The 14,507-nt window shown below is 44.4% G+C and overlaps 1 protein-coding gene across 2 annotated transcripts in view; it reads right to left on the bottom strand.

The window, feature by feature from the left end:
- CHD9 (chromodomain helicase DNA binding protein 9) overlaps positions 1-14,507 on the bottom strand; it is a 267,949-nt gene that overhangs the window by 203,869 nt on the left and 49,573 nt on the right. The window contains exon 1 of one of the 2 annotated variants that reach the window (XM_053601716.1): positions 85-106. The exons of the other annotated variant lie outside the window; for it this stretch is intronic. The gene's annotated coding sequence lies outside the window, so the exon portion shown is untranslated. Of the gene's footprint in view, positions 1-84; positions 107-14,507 lie in introns of those variants that run through there. 2 annotated transcript variants of the gene reach the window in all.

The raw sequence follows: 14,507 nt of genomic DNA, 5'->3' as shown, positions 1-14,507 counted from the left end.
GCCGCCGCTACCCCGTGGTGCCCCCGGGCTTCCTTCCCACCCCTGAGGCGGCGGGTGGCAGCGACGGGCGGCGGCTGCACTTACCGGCGGCGCGGCCAGGCCCCCCTGTCAGCGCGGGGCCGGGAGGGAGAGGAGGGAGGAGTGTAGGGGCACCGCCTCCCCCGCGCCGCCACGCACCCGCCTGATTGGCCCAGTTCACTCCCCCAGCGCGACCCCACCAGCCCCTGCGAGCGGCACTCCGGCAGCACCGGCGCGTCATTTGCATATTTGTGCCCGCGCCGCTGATTGGCCGGGGTGCGGAGGGCCGGCTGCGACCGCCACAGCTCAGGCTACTGCTCCCGCCGCCACTGCAGCCACGCTGGGCTGCTCGAGAGGCGCCGCTCCCCTACCCTCGCGGCCCGGCCCGACCTAGGGCGGAGGGCGGCGGGAGGCGGGGTCGCTGCCCTGCTCCAACATGGCCCCGCCGCGCCACCGACCCAATCGCCGGCGCGGTTACTCCAGGAGCCCTGGCGGCGTCGGGGCGGGGAAGGGTTGGGGCCGGGCGCCCTCTGGCCGGAGCGCGGGGCAGTGCAGTGTCCCGGGCTCGCCTCGCCGTTCCGCCGCGGCCGCCACGTCAGGCCGCGCCCTCGCGGAGGCCTCTCCCCTCGCGCCGCCCGCCCCGCGTCCCCGCCGCCACGTCAGGCACCGGCGGGCACGCCCCGACCGCGAGCTGGCCAGTGGCGGGGTCGACGCCGAGGTCACTCACACGCAGGGCATCCCTCGGTCACCGCGGGTGCTCCAAGGAGCGATGAAGGTTGTCTGAGCCTCCCCTTTCAAAGGACCGTGGTTTTAGAGCCACGTTCTCCTCTGGCGCTGAGATCCTGGTGACACACGCCTGCAAGTGCTGTAAAATGGGGAGCGGGGGCTGAGAGTGCCGCGATGATGCAGCGATTCAGGCCAGGTGCTTCAGCACCTGCCGGGGGAGAGGCGCGCCAGGCTGGGCAGCGCCCGTCCCCAAGTCCTGCTCCAGAGCGAGCGCGCGCACCTCGGCTGGGCCGAAACCTGGACTTCCCGAGGTTCAGGTCTACATCGCACAGTTAGGGAGAGAGAGAAAGAATGCACGCAAGAATTAAAAAAAAAAAAGTGGAGGAGGATGGGACTAGTTTGGGAGGTAGGGAGCGTTGGGACACCTGGGTTCCTTCTCGCTCTGTCACTAATTAACTGAGTGACCTATATTAAATCATAACGTGACCTAGGGCCTTGGTTTTGCCGTCTGTAGAATGAAAAGGCTGGACAAGTTTTCTAAAAGGCTTCCATCTCTCAATTTCTATGGGTCTCCACTCTTTAAGGCCCTCAGCTGGCTTTGTATTTAAGAAAACTTTTAAACTCCATATTAAAACGCGAGATATACAATGTTTGAACTTCATTCGGCCTACTTTATAGTTTGTTCCAAACTGTTTACGGTTTCAAATCCAGTGTAGGTGATATTTAACATTCACCTTAGGGTCGACAGACACCTCTTGAATTTCATCCTCCTCGAAGGAGTTTCGCTGTGTTTGTTTATGCCTGACCAGAATGGAATGGCTGTGGCATACATAGTGGTAGTTGTCAAGTCATTTCCTTCTTTATGTTTCCCAAGAAGGCCCTCCAGAGTAGATCAGCACAACTCTATTTAGCTGAGATACTGAGAGCTGGGAGGAAACCCAGATGAAAGAGAGGTTACAATTACAGCTATTCCCTCCAGGATACTTAGTAACAACCACATATTAGAATAAGAATGCACAGACATAGTTCATCTTTGAGCCCCCTATGCTGCTGCTTATTTGAAAACTGCTTTAGTTTGCAAATTCAACATGTTGAGTCCAATTTAAGGCCTGTAACATCTCACTTATCTGATATCAAGCTGAATAATATATGCCATGTAAATGAAAAACTTTAGCTACTTTACTGAATGTTCCTTCCACCATCTCCTGGAAAACTTTCATGCTTTCCTGAACACAGTTTTCTGAAAATTACTTATACTTGATGATGAAGGAACAGCGCTATAAATACCAATCTTATTGTATTCCATTATGATCAGTGAATGCCCTTAAAAGTATGTAGAATTTCTCCCTGTAATAAATAGTTCTCAATTCTTTGACCTAACCATCTTCTTACTTTTCCCGCTTCCCTGCTCTTATGAACTTAAATACAAATTAATAGTGTAGAGGGGTCCTCAAACTGCGGCCTGCGGGCCACATGAGGTGGTGTGATTGTATTTGTTTCCATTTTGTTTTTTCACTTCAAAATAAGATATGTGCAGTGTGCATAGGAATTTGTTCACAGTTGTTTTTTTTTTAAACTATAGTCTGGCCCTCCAACAGTCTGAGGGACAGTGAACTGGCCCCCTGTTTAAAAAGTTTGAGGACCCCTGGTCGGGTTGCTAATAAAGATTTCCTGTGGGTTTCTCCTATGGTTTAAGTGCCTGAGTTCTTGGGATATCTATTTTAACCACTCAGTGACTGGTTTTCACTTCTTTCTTAAATCTCAGAGGTATTCTCAGTAACGGGTGTCTGGATATGTGGACTCTGGAAAAATTATTGCTGAGGTTAGCTCTAAATCTCAGAATTTCCAGGCTAGATTAGTAAACATCACCCTCTACAATTGACTTTAGCAAGAATCAACATAAACAACATCGAATTCTAACAACACTGGCCTACCATTCCCATCAGGCCTATGCCAAAAGCCAAGTGGTGCCTATGCTCTCCAGGTCCCTCCCATGGCACCCTAGAATAAGAATGCCTCCATTTCCACTCGATGGCTTTCAAATCAAAAAGGCCCTGTATCAGTGGATACAAAAATATGAGTTACCAGAAAGCCTATGCTGTGATGAATGAATGAAACATTCTACAGTTGGTGTCATTTTCTCTGTTAGGGTTTAGATTTCTTATTTCATCTTATCTTCACACCACTCTGAGGAAAGTATCAGATATTTTTTTCCCATTTTACTGATGAAGAAGGTCCAAAATCTTGGCCTGGTTACACAGTCATTGAGTGAAAGAAATAATATTCAAGTCTACAACTGTCTGGCCCTAAAGCCTGTCGCTCTTAACCACTATGCTATATCCCTTCCTTCCACCTGAGGTTCCAATTCCATGTTTATCAAGCATATTTACTTTAGCACCTTGGAAGGGAGAGTTCCCCGCATAAGCATTTTGGTTCAGGTTACCAAAAGAATATCCCACTATGCAAAGTTATGGAGTTTTCCTGAAAGTTTGAGGAATATGAGCCAATCCTTGAATACCTGTTCACTTTAATAGAAAATTCATATATTTAAGATCCTGAGGCTCGGTGCCTCTTGCTCAAGCGGCTAAGGTACCAGCCATATACACCTGAGCTGGCAGGTTCGAATCCAGCCCAGGTCCACCAACAATGATGGCTGGGCATTGTGGCAGATGCCTCTAGTCCCAGCTACTTGGGAGGCGAAGGGAGGAGAATCGCTCGAGCCCAGGAGTTTGGTGTTGCTGTGAGCTATGATGCCATAGCACTCCACCCAGGGCAACAGTTTGCGGGTCTGTCTCAAAAATAAATAAATAAATAAAATCCTGAAACTGCAAAACTGAGGAATAGATTCTGCCTCAGAGAGACCTGCAAAACTCATGACCACAAAATAGTCAAAACCACCTTGAAAAAGAAGACGGGTGGACACTCATACACTCTGATTTCAAAACATGCTACAAAGATGCAATAGTCAAAACAGTGTGGCACTGGCATAAGGATAGACATATGAATCATGGGGATAAAATAGAGGGCAGAAATAAACTGTTATATTTATAGTCAACTAAAAACTAGTTCTTTAAACAAACGATGCTGGGACAACTGAACATACACATACTAAAGAATGAAGTTAGACCCCCTACCTCACATTACACAAACAATAAATAAAAATACAACTACGAGCAAGGGGTAAAACTACAAAACTCTAAGAAGAAACCATACGAGTAAATCTTCAGGATCTTGGATTAGGCAATGGTTTCTTATAAAAGACACCAAGGGCGGCGCCTGTGGCTCAGTCGGTAAGGCGCCGGCCCCATATACCGAGGGTTGCGGGTTCAAACCTGACCCCGGCCAAATTGCAACCAAAAAATAGCCGGGCGTTGTGGCGGGTGCCTGTAGTCCCAGCTACTCGGGAGGCTGAGGCAAGAGAATCGCTTAAGCCCAGGAGTTGGAGGTTGCTGTGAGCTGTGTGAGGCCACGGCACTCTACCGAGGGCCATAAAGTGAGACTCTGTCTCTACAAAAAAAAAAAAAAAGACACCAAAAGCGTAAGTGACAAAAGAAAACATAGACAAACTAAACTTCACAAAATAGGAAACCTTTGTGTTTCAAAGGATATCACTAAGAAAGTGAAAAGAAAGACAAAACACATAAATCGAGAAAATATTTGCAAATCATATACACATTTCTCAACTTATGATGAATTTACGTCCTAAGAAACTTATTGTGACTTGAAAATACCATTTGGTTGAAAACACATTTAGTACACCAAACTACTCAACATCAAAGTTTAGCCTAGTCTAACTTAATCACTTAACATCTTCCTGCAGTGGGGCAAAATCACCTGGCAACACAGGACATCACAGGGTTTGAAGTGTTTGCCTTTGTGATCAAATGGCTAACAGGAAACTGAGGCATCATAAGAGAGTATCTACCCGATATACTAACCTGGGAAAACATCAAAATTCAAAGTATAGTTTCTACTGAAGGTTGTATCACGTTTCCACCACTTCTGCAAATATGTCAAATATTGTTAAGTTGAATCATGGTAAGTAGGGGGCTGTGGTATTTGATAAAGGTTTAGTATCCAGAATATATAAAGAGCTCCTACATCTCAACAATAAAAAAATAAATAACCAATTTCAAAAGTTGCCAAAGTATTTGAATAGACATTTCTCCTAAGAAGATATACAAATAGCCAACATGTACAAGAAAAGGTAATCAACTCATTAGTTGGTAGAGAAACACAAATTCAAAACCACAAGGAAATAATACTTCACAGCCATGAGGATGGCTATGATAAAAAAAGACAGACAAAACCAAATGTTGCTGAAGATGTGGAGAAATTAGAACCCTCATACATTGCTAGTGGGAATGTAAAATGATGCAGTCATTCTGAAAAGCAGTTCTTCAAAAAGTTAAACATCATTACCATAAGACCCAGAAACTTAAGAGAAATGAAAACTTATGTCCACAGAAAAACTTACACACAAATATTCATTGCAGCAGGCAGGGTGTGGTGGCTCATGCCTATAATCCCAGCACTCTGGGTGGATAGCCTGAGTTCAAGAGCTGAAGACCAGCATGAGCAAGAGTGAGACCCCTTCTCAAAAAAAAAAAATAGCCAGGCATTATGGCGGGCACCTGTAGTCCTAGCAACTCAGGAGGCTGAGGCAAGAGAATCGCTTGAGCCCAAGAGTTTGAGCTTGCTGTGAGCTGTGACACCACAGCACTCTTTTTTTTGTCTCAAAAAAAGCACACTTTTTTTTTGTCTAAAAAAAAAAAGGAAAAAAGTGATTTCCAGCCAGCAACTTCTACTGTGCTACAGTTACATATATAGTGTATATGTCCATATAGATCTATATGAACATATGTTGAGTCAAAAGAATATACTTCAATTATATTCATAAAGTTAGTTAAACAATAAATGATTTTTTTTTTTTGAGACAAAGTCTCACTGTGTCACCCTGGGTAGAGTGCTGTGGTGTCACAGCTCACAGCAACCTCGAACTCTTGGGCTTAAGCGATTCTCTTGCCTCAGCCTTCCAAGTAGCTGGGACTACAGATGCCCGCCACTGCACCCGGCTATTTTTTGTCACAGTTGCCATTGTTGTTTAGCTGGCCCGGGCTGGGTTCGAACCCGCCACCCTCGGTGTATGTGGGTGGCGCTGTAACCACTGTGCTACAGGCGCTGAGCCCTTCTCACTTACCTTTATCAACATAATTCACAGGCTGATGTACTAAAGAAAAAATGTTCTTTCACGGACCAGTGATAAGTACTTACAAACACTAAAGTAAGCTTTTTATTTCTTTATTTTGTTTTATTTTACTTTTTTGAGAGAGAGTCTCGATTTGTTGCCATGGGTAGAGTGCCCTGGCATCACAGCTCACAGCAACCTCAAACTCTTAAGCTCAAGCGATTCTCTTGCCTCAGCCTCCCAAGTAGCTGGGACTACAGGTACCTGCCACAACTCCTTGTTAGTTTTTCTATATTTAGTAGGGATTGAGTCTTCTTGCTCAGGGTGGTCTCCATCTCCTGAGTTCAAGCAATCTACCCACCTGGCCTCTCAGAGTGCTAAGATTACAGGCATGAACCACCACACCTGACCCCTCCCCCCCCCACTTCTTTTTTTGAGATAGAATCTGGCTATGTTGCCCTGGCTAGAGTGCTCTGGTGTCATCACAGCTCACAGTAACCTCAAACACTTGGGCTCAAGCGATCCTCCTGACTCAGCCCCCCAAGTAACTGGGACTACAGGCACCCGCCCCAATGCCCGGCTAGTTTTTCTATTTTTAGTAGAGACAAGGTCTCGCTCTTGCTCATCCAGAAATTTCTTTAGATTTTTTTTTTCAGGCCCTTGTTAGAAGCAAATGGAAATGAGGGCTAGCTTGGCACGGTGGCTCACACCTATAATACCAGCACTTTGGGAGGTTGAGGTGGGCAGATTGCTGGAGCTCAGGACAGACCAGCCTGAGCAAGAGTAAAACTGCGTCTCTAAAAATGGCCAGGTGTTGTGGTGGGTGCCTGTAATCCCAGCTATTCAGGAGGCTAAGACCAGAGAATCACTTGAGCCTAGGAGTTTGAGGTTGCTGTGAGCTATGATGCCACAGCACTCTACCGAGGGCAACACAGTAAGACTCTATCTCAAAAAAGAAAGAAAAGAAAGAAAGAAATGAGGGCTAGCTAGAATTTCAGCTGTAGTTTAAAGCACCTCAAAGATCATTTAAGGGTATGCTGAGCACTATTGTCAAATCTAGAGGCTGCTGATAAAAACAACATCTACGGATCTGTTTTGGTCAGGGGGTTATTCTTCAGGCTTTTACTCCTAGGCCCATTTAATCAGACACAGATCTTAGAGACTCCAAGTTTTACATAGTTTATCCCCTGCGGTTAGCCAGGAATATACTTCAAAGCATGATCCTACTTGACAGTTCAAATCTTACACTGTCTGCTTTTATAAACAGCTGCTTGTCCTAATCTTAGAAGTTCTTCAGGAAAAAGCAGTTCTGCTGTTTTCCCTGCTGAAACATCCCCGAGCATCTCATTCTCTCTCTTTCTGCATCTGCTTCTCTTTGGGTAATAGAAGTGCTCCTGGAGAAGTGTATCTAAATCACGTTTGGAGGGATCAAATGCACGAAATGTGGTTGCTATAAAAAAGTGAATTCATTCAACAAGTATGTAGAGAGTGTCTGGGACAAGTCAGGTACAGAGCTGGGTGCTGAGGATACAACAAGGAGAAAAACGTGGTCCTTTGGCCTTGTGGCAAATTATTCTCTAAAGCAAATACATGCCTCCTAATTGGTTATTTTTGTTAATTTTGGTTATGTAACCTTTATTGAAAGGTGCTGTAATTGGTTTGCTTTAAAAAGTGTGTATGATCTATACCATTTAGACCATGGATGGATGGAAACTGTGAACATGTATTTTTATAATCAGTTGGTTTGTTTTGCAGGTATTACAGACATATTTCCAGGATAAGAAACCCATCCTGGTGCAATTTTAATCCATCTTGTTGAGCTCCGTGTGGTGGCTCATGCCAATAATCCTAGCACTCTAGAAGGCCAAGGCTGGTGGATTCCTTGAGCTCAGAAGTTTGAGACCAGCCTAAGCAAGAGTAAGACCCTTGTCTATCCTAAAAAAAAAAAAAAAATGGATAGATAGATAGACAGATATGGATATATAGATCTATCTATATGGATAGATAGACAGATAAATAGATAGACAGACAGATATGGATATATAGATCTATGTATATGGATAGATAGATAGACAGATAAATAGAAAGAAAGAAAAACTAACCGGAGTTGTGGTGGGGCCTGTAGTCCCAGCTACTTAGGGGGCTGAGGCAAGAGGATCACTTGAGCCCAAGAGATTGAGGTTGCTGTGAGCTATGACACCATGGTACTCTACTCAGGGTGACAGAGTGAGACTGTCTCAAAAAAAAAAAAAAGGAAATATTTAGGTGTCATATAAGCACATATTTGATTTCTCCGACATTATAAATGATTGAGAAACTTTCCGTCTTCCAGAAAGTTTGGCTGGATAAAGACCTCAAACACATACATAGTACAACAAAGAACTAAGTGTCTGGGGCCAGCTCTACCAAACTAATAGTCTGTATTCTATAGTTTTGCTGCACTAACAGCTGTATTCAACTAGCAACAGGATAAAAGACTAAGGTAAATCTTCTGTGTATCACACATATGCAGTGGAACCTCTGTAAGTTGCCCACCTAAAGGACTGTGGCAAACTAGCCAACAGACATAGGTGGCCAACATAAGGAACTAGGCCTCCTGTACTGATATGTATACATGGTGCGTGTCCAGTCCATGAAAATTAGGTCAACCTAAGGAAGTGCTCAATGTAGGGAAGTGGTCAATACTGTAATTGTTGTCCCTTTTCACTGTTTATCTCGGTCTTGTAGGACTGCCTAAGCTTTTCTCATAGTCAGCAATTTTTGGCCAGTAAAGTAGAGCCCTCTCTATCCAGCACTCGTGACTCTGCTCCTGGAGGATGCTTCTCTTGGCGTGTCCTTTGCAGAGTGTGTACTACTCGGAAAGAATAGACTGAGTGATTTGTGCAAACTACAAGAACTGTCAGGCTGGGGCGGCGCCTGTGGCTCAAGGAGTAGGGCTCTGGCCTCATATGCCAGAGGTGGCGGGTTCAAACCTGGCCCTGGTCAAAAATAAATAAATAAATAAAGACATTGAAAAGAACTGTCAGGCTGGCACTTGCTCACTGTCTGTCACTCCTCTTACTAGATAACTAAAAGCAGCTGGAGCCTGTTCCTCAAACACACCACCCTGCTCCTCCGGGGAGCTTGTCGCCTTTATCCTCTAGGCCTTATCATTGGCTCTGCCAATGATTGGTGTAGCTGCCCCTCCTCTTCCTCAGGTCTTGCAAAAATGGTCCCTCCTTTTAGGGATCTTCCTTGACTTCTAATTACCTAATTTATTTCCTTCTTAACTCTTACCATAGTCCTGTTCGTATACTTATTTTTTGTTTCCATCCACTAAAAAAGTATCTTGAGGCATCAACAGGTTGAGCCTTCTTCCCCAAGGTATTCCCAACATTAGAACACAGGGGCTCCATAAATGTGTGTTTTAAACTGAGTGAACTGCTCACCCAACAAATCCATTGTTCTGTTAGGAAAAACGGCCACTGTTTGGAATTCTCCCTCTTAGTTTTCAACAAGATACTGGAAACAGCTATCAGGAGTTCTCAAACCTGACTCCATATTAGAATCTCCCAGGAAGTTTAAAAATTATCTTTGCTCAGCCCTGCCCAGACCTAGGGGTGACAGATCTCAGCATCAGTATGTTTTAAAAGCTCTTTGTGTAATTACTTGTGTGTCCAACATAGAAAAGTACTGCTCTAAGTGACACAGAACTGAGTAATTACCTATCAAGTTCTTATCCTCTGTGAGTCCTTCTTGTATCACCCAGGTTAAGGGCACCCCAAAGTATTCTTTGGGCCATTCTCTTGGCTTCTAAAAATACCTGCCTCATTACCACCAAGGGGCAGCATCCAGCACAAACCAGATGAAAAAGTAACCTCTCCGGAAAGAGAAAAGGCATTTAGATAACCTAGGTTCATCTGTGAGGACCTATATGAAATCTTCAAACTCAAAGGGAAAAAGTTCCAGCACACTTCTCTCTTCCTTCTTGAAAGAAAGTCATCAACAATTTCCCTCCACTTAGCTGTAGAAGTGAGGTAATCAATCAATCAATCAATCAAGTACATGAGCTACAAAGCAAATAAAAAATAATATTCATAGAAGACAGAAGTGGCCAGATTCTATCCTTTTCCCTAAAAAAAAAAAAGACCAAGTAGTAGTGGGTTCAGTAATGCAGATTCATATTTTTTGTTATGGCAAACTCTAAATGCTAAGGCCTTAAAATTGGGACCTCTACTGTTTTTAATGACAAAACAATGGCTATTGATATTTTTCTCCAGGAATGTAATTAATACACTTCCCCCCTCAAAATTATCATCAGAAATGTTAACAAAAACTATGCTCATGCTGGAAGTCAATTGGAACCCACTGCCTACCTCCAGTTAGAAAAGCCAAATGACTGGGTGGTGCCTGTGGCTCAGTGGGTGGGGCACTGGCTCCATATACTGAGGGTGGCGTGTTCAAACCCGGCCCCGGCCAAACTGCAACAGAAAAATAGCTGGGCGTTGTGGTTGGCACCCGTAGTCCCAGCTACTCAGGAGGCTGCAGCAAGAGAATCGCCTGAGCCCAGGAGTTGGAGGTTGCTGTGAGCTGTGTGATGCCACAGCACTCTACCGAGGGCGGCAAAGTGAGACTCTGTCTCTATTAAAAAAACAAAACAAAACAAAAAAAGCCAAATGACCATGGAAAACCAAGACACAGGATTGAAAGTGATGAGTCGCAGTCCAGGCTCTACCACTGACCAGGTATGAATGGTTAGCAATTTTTCTTGCCTGTGAAATGAGAATCACAACATCTATGCTACCTGCCTCAAGTTGCTGTTGCTTCTTTTCTTTTTTTAGATAGAATTTCACTCTGTCACCCTGGGTAGAGTGACAGAATGGCATCATCATCATCATGGCATCATCATAGCTCACAGTAACCTCAAATTCTTGGGGTCAAGCAATCCTTTTGCCTCAGCCTCCTGAGTAGCTGGGACTATAGGAGCCCACCATAACACCAAGCTAGTTTTTCTATTTTTAGTAGAGATGGGGTCTCATTCTTGCTCAGGTTGGCCTAGAACTCCTGAGCTCAAGCAATCCACTGCCTCAGCCTTCCAGAGTGCTAGGATTACAGGTGTGAGCCACATGCTCGGCCATCTTGCTTCTTATAGATAATGTTCATAGCATTCTCTGAAGGTATTATAGTGTGCAAATGAAAATTACTGGTCTTCTGTCTTATGGGCAAACTTTAGGCAAAAAAAAGGAAGAATAACAAGAAAGAAAAATTCCAGTAGTTACAATAATTAGAAGGACTGACCTAGGGTATATTATGTGCCCAGAGCGTGCTAAACAATGAAAAGAATGGTCCAAATGGTCCACAGTGAATAACTGCTTTGTGACATACTTTCCCATCACTAGGGAAACTGACCCATCAGACATAGACTAGCAGGTAGATCAAACAGCAGGGAAAGCAATTTCCTTTGCAGCAAAAGAAACTCCACCAAGTGCAGGAATAACATTTAAAAATCTGCTTATTCATTCCCCAAAGTCTTTTTCCACCCCCAGACCTAAAGTTCTTTCATTTCCACTGAAGAAATCCATACTTGGAATGGGTTACACGTATTCAAACTCAGGGACCCTCTTATCAGTTAAGATTGGAGCAAGAAAACCTGAACAGTTGTGAGTTAAGGAAGCTTCCAGTCAGGCATTTTCCGCAGATAAGAGGATCTGGAAGGTTGAAAGTTGAAAGCAGTTTTGCAGGTGATTCTAGGACCCAGGATCTTAAAACAAGAGACCTGCCGTCGCCTGACTTCTCAACCTTAGAGGTTGTCTGGTTGAGAAAATGCTGGGACTGGTATGGGATGGAATTCAGTGTGGTCAAGGCAAGCTTTTAACCTCACATAGACTTAATTTCTTTATTTATTCGTAAGACAGAGGCAAAAATGAAGGCAATGGAATGATTTTCAGACTTGTTCAAGTGGCAGAGCACCTCCAGATTGTAGATCATTCTGATTGTTGATGTATTTTATCAAACCACACGAAATAAAAAGCATTTTTAGTAGCAAACATGACTACACTGTCTGTGAGCAATGTTTCATTTTGTTTTGAGACAGAGTCTGTCTTTGTTGCCCTGGCTAGAGTGCAATGGTGTCATCATAGCTCACAGCAACCTCAAAACTCCTGGGCTCCAGCCATTCTCTGCTTCAGTCTCTCGACATCACACATGGCTGCAACACAACATCAGAAATAAGGACCAGCAAGGTGGCTCTCCCCTGAAATTGCAGTACTCTGGCAGGAGGATAGCTTGAGCTCAAGAGTTCAAGACCAGCCTGAGTAACAGTGAGACCTCATCTATACTAAAAATAGAAAAACTGGCTCGGTTGCCCGTAGCTCAGTAGTTGGGGTGCTGGCCACATACACTGGGGCTGGCAGGTTCAAACCCAGCTAGGGCCTGCTAAACAACAATGACAACTACAACAAAAAAATAGCCGAGTGTTGCGGTGGATGCCTGTAGTCCCAGCTACTTGAGAGGCTGAGGCAAGAGAATCACTTAAGTCCAAGAGTTTGAGGTTGCTGTGAGCTGTGACACCATAGCACTCTACCAAGGGTAACACGGTAAGACTCTGTCTCAAAAAAAAGAAAAAGAAAAACTGGCTGGTCATCACGGCAGGTGCCTCTTGTCCCAGCTACTTGGGAGGCTCAGGCAGGAGGATGGCTTGAACCAGGAGTTTGAGGTTGCTGTGAGCTATGCTGATACCAGGGCACTCTAACCTGGGGTAATAGAGTGGAAACTCTGTCTCAAAAAACAAACAAACAAAAAAACACCCAAAGACAGAAAAGAAAAAAGAACATATCTGTTCACCAAAACAAAGAAAGAAAATCCCTCCAAAACAAGCTATAGAACTGGGTAACGAGTCAGGATCAGCCCATAACATTTGTTGGCTACTTGCTCATTTGATTTATGCCTGGGATTGGAGCTAGCGGCAACTATAAGCTGACAAACAGCATTAGACAAATGAGGAGAAAACTTAACATTCAGCCTTAACAAACAAAACATTAGCTGCAGCCTTTATACAGTCTGCAAAACCTGGGCTAATAACACCTCACACTAGAGCTGATGAACTCATCCAAAGATCTCCAAACTTTTTTGAAAAAATTGTTCTCAGCCATGGTGGCTCACACCTGCAATTCTAGCACTCTGGGAGGTGGAGACAGGTGGATTGCCTGAGCTCTAGAGTTCAAGACTAGCCTGAGCAAGATCGAGACCCCCATCTCTAAAAATAGCCAGGCATTGTGGCAGGTGCCTGTAGTTCCAGCTACAAGGGAGGCTGAGGCAAGAGAATCACTTGAGCCCAAGAATTTGAGGTCACTGTGAGCTATGATGCCATGGCACTCTACCCAGGGTGACAAAGTTAAACTCTGTCTCCAAAAAAAAAAAAAAAAAAAGAAAATTGTTCTTTTGGCGGAAACCCAAAATGTAAAATAGAAAAGCAGAAGCCCCAAAAAGAAAACAGAACAAAGGGTAAGTGCCCTCCAGCGTGCCCTCCCCCCCCCACCCTTCCTTAGTTCTCACAGGCATCCCTGAAGACTTCCTAAGCCTGGAGGGTACATTTTGAAAACTCTTATCTCCAGCCCCCTGTTCTGCAGACAAAAAAATTGAAGCTGGAAGGGCTGAGGGATTTATCCAACATTGCACAGTAAGTCTGTGGGAGAACCAACACTGGGACCCCAACCTATGACTTCTCAGTTCAGCATTTTCTTCCAGTTCCACCAGGAATTCTTAGACATTGCTTGTTCTGCCAAATAACTTGTTGGTTAAATAGGTAAAGCAGAACTTTGGTAAAGGGGTCAATTTAGTAAAGATCAACTTCCTAAAAAAATTTACCTATTCAAACCATCGGGTTGATCAGATGTCCTTCCGTTGCCTATCTTTCTTACCATACTCCAAGATGCACGAAAATTATCTGTTTATATCAGAGATCATAAGTTGGCCTGCACAGTATGTATTTAATGATCTTGAATTAGCTACATTTGAAAATCGGACTATTTTATCAAAAAATTTTTATTTTCAGCTTCTAATGAAAAATGAGCAATTCTAGAACATTGAACTCCCTTACCCAATTGATAACAATCCCAGGAGCTGAGTAGTTTGTCACAGACCCCACTAGTCCCTATTGCCTTACACATATTTGTATCCATTACTGTCTGGTCCTTATAGACAACTGAGTTTATGATCCATGGACTCTACACCATTTTTCTTTTTTTTTCACAGAGTCTCACTTTGTCACCCTTGGTAGACTGCTGTGGTGTCATAGCTCACAGCAACCTCAAACTCCTGAGCTCAAGCAATTTTTTTGCCTCAGCCTCCCAAGTAGCTGGGACTACAGGCGACCACCACACACCCAGCTGTTTTTAGAGACAGGATCTTGCTCTTGCTCAGGCTGGTCTTGAACTTATGAGATCAGGCAATCCACCTGCCTTGGCCTCCCAGAGTGCTAGGATTACAGGTGTGAGCCACCTCTCCCTGCCTGACTCTAAAGCTTATATCCAAGAAGCATTTGTGAGAATTGAACTTGCAGGAACAAAGAAATATGGAGAGAGGGGACAATCAATCT

The sequence above is a fragment of the Nycticebus coucang genome, chromosome 2, assembly GCF_027406575.1.
Source record: "Nycticebus coucang isolate mNycCou1 chromosome 2, mNycCou1.pri, whole genome shotgun sequence".
Lineage (NCBI taxonomy): Eukaryota > Metazoa > Chordata > Mammalia > Primates > Lorisidae > Nycticebus > Nycticebus coucang.
The sequence above is the reverse complement of the archived record's forward strand: the minus strand, read 5'-3'. Positions and strand labels throughout refer to the sequence as shown.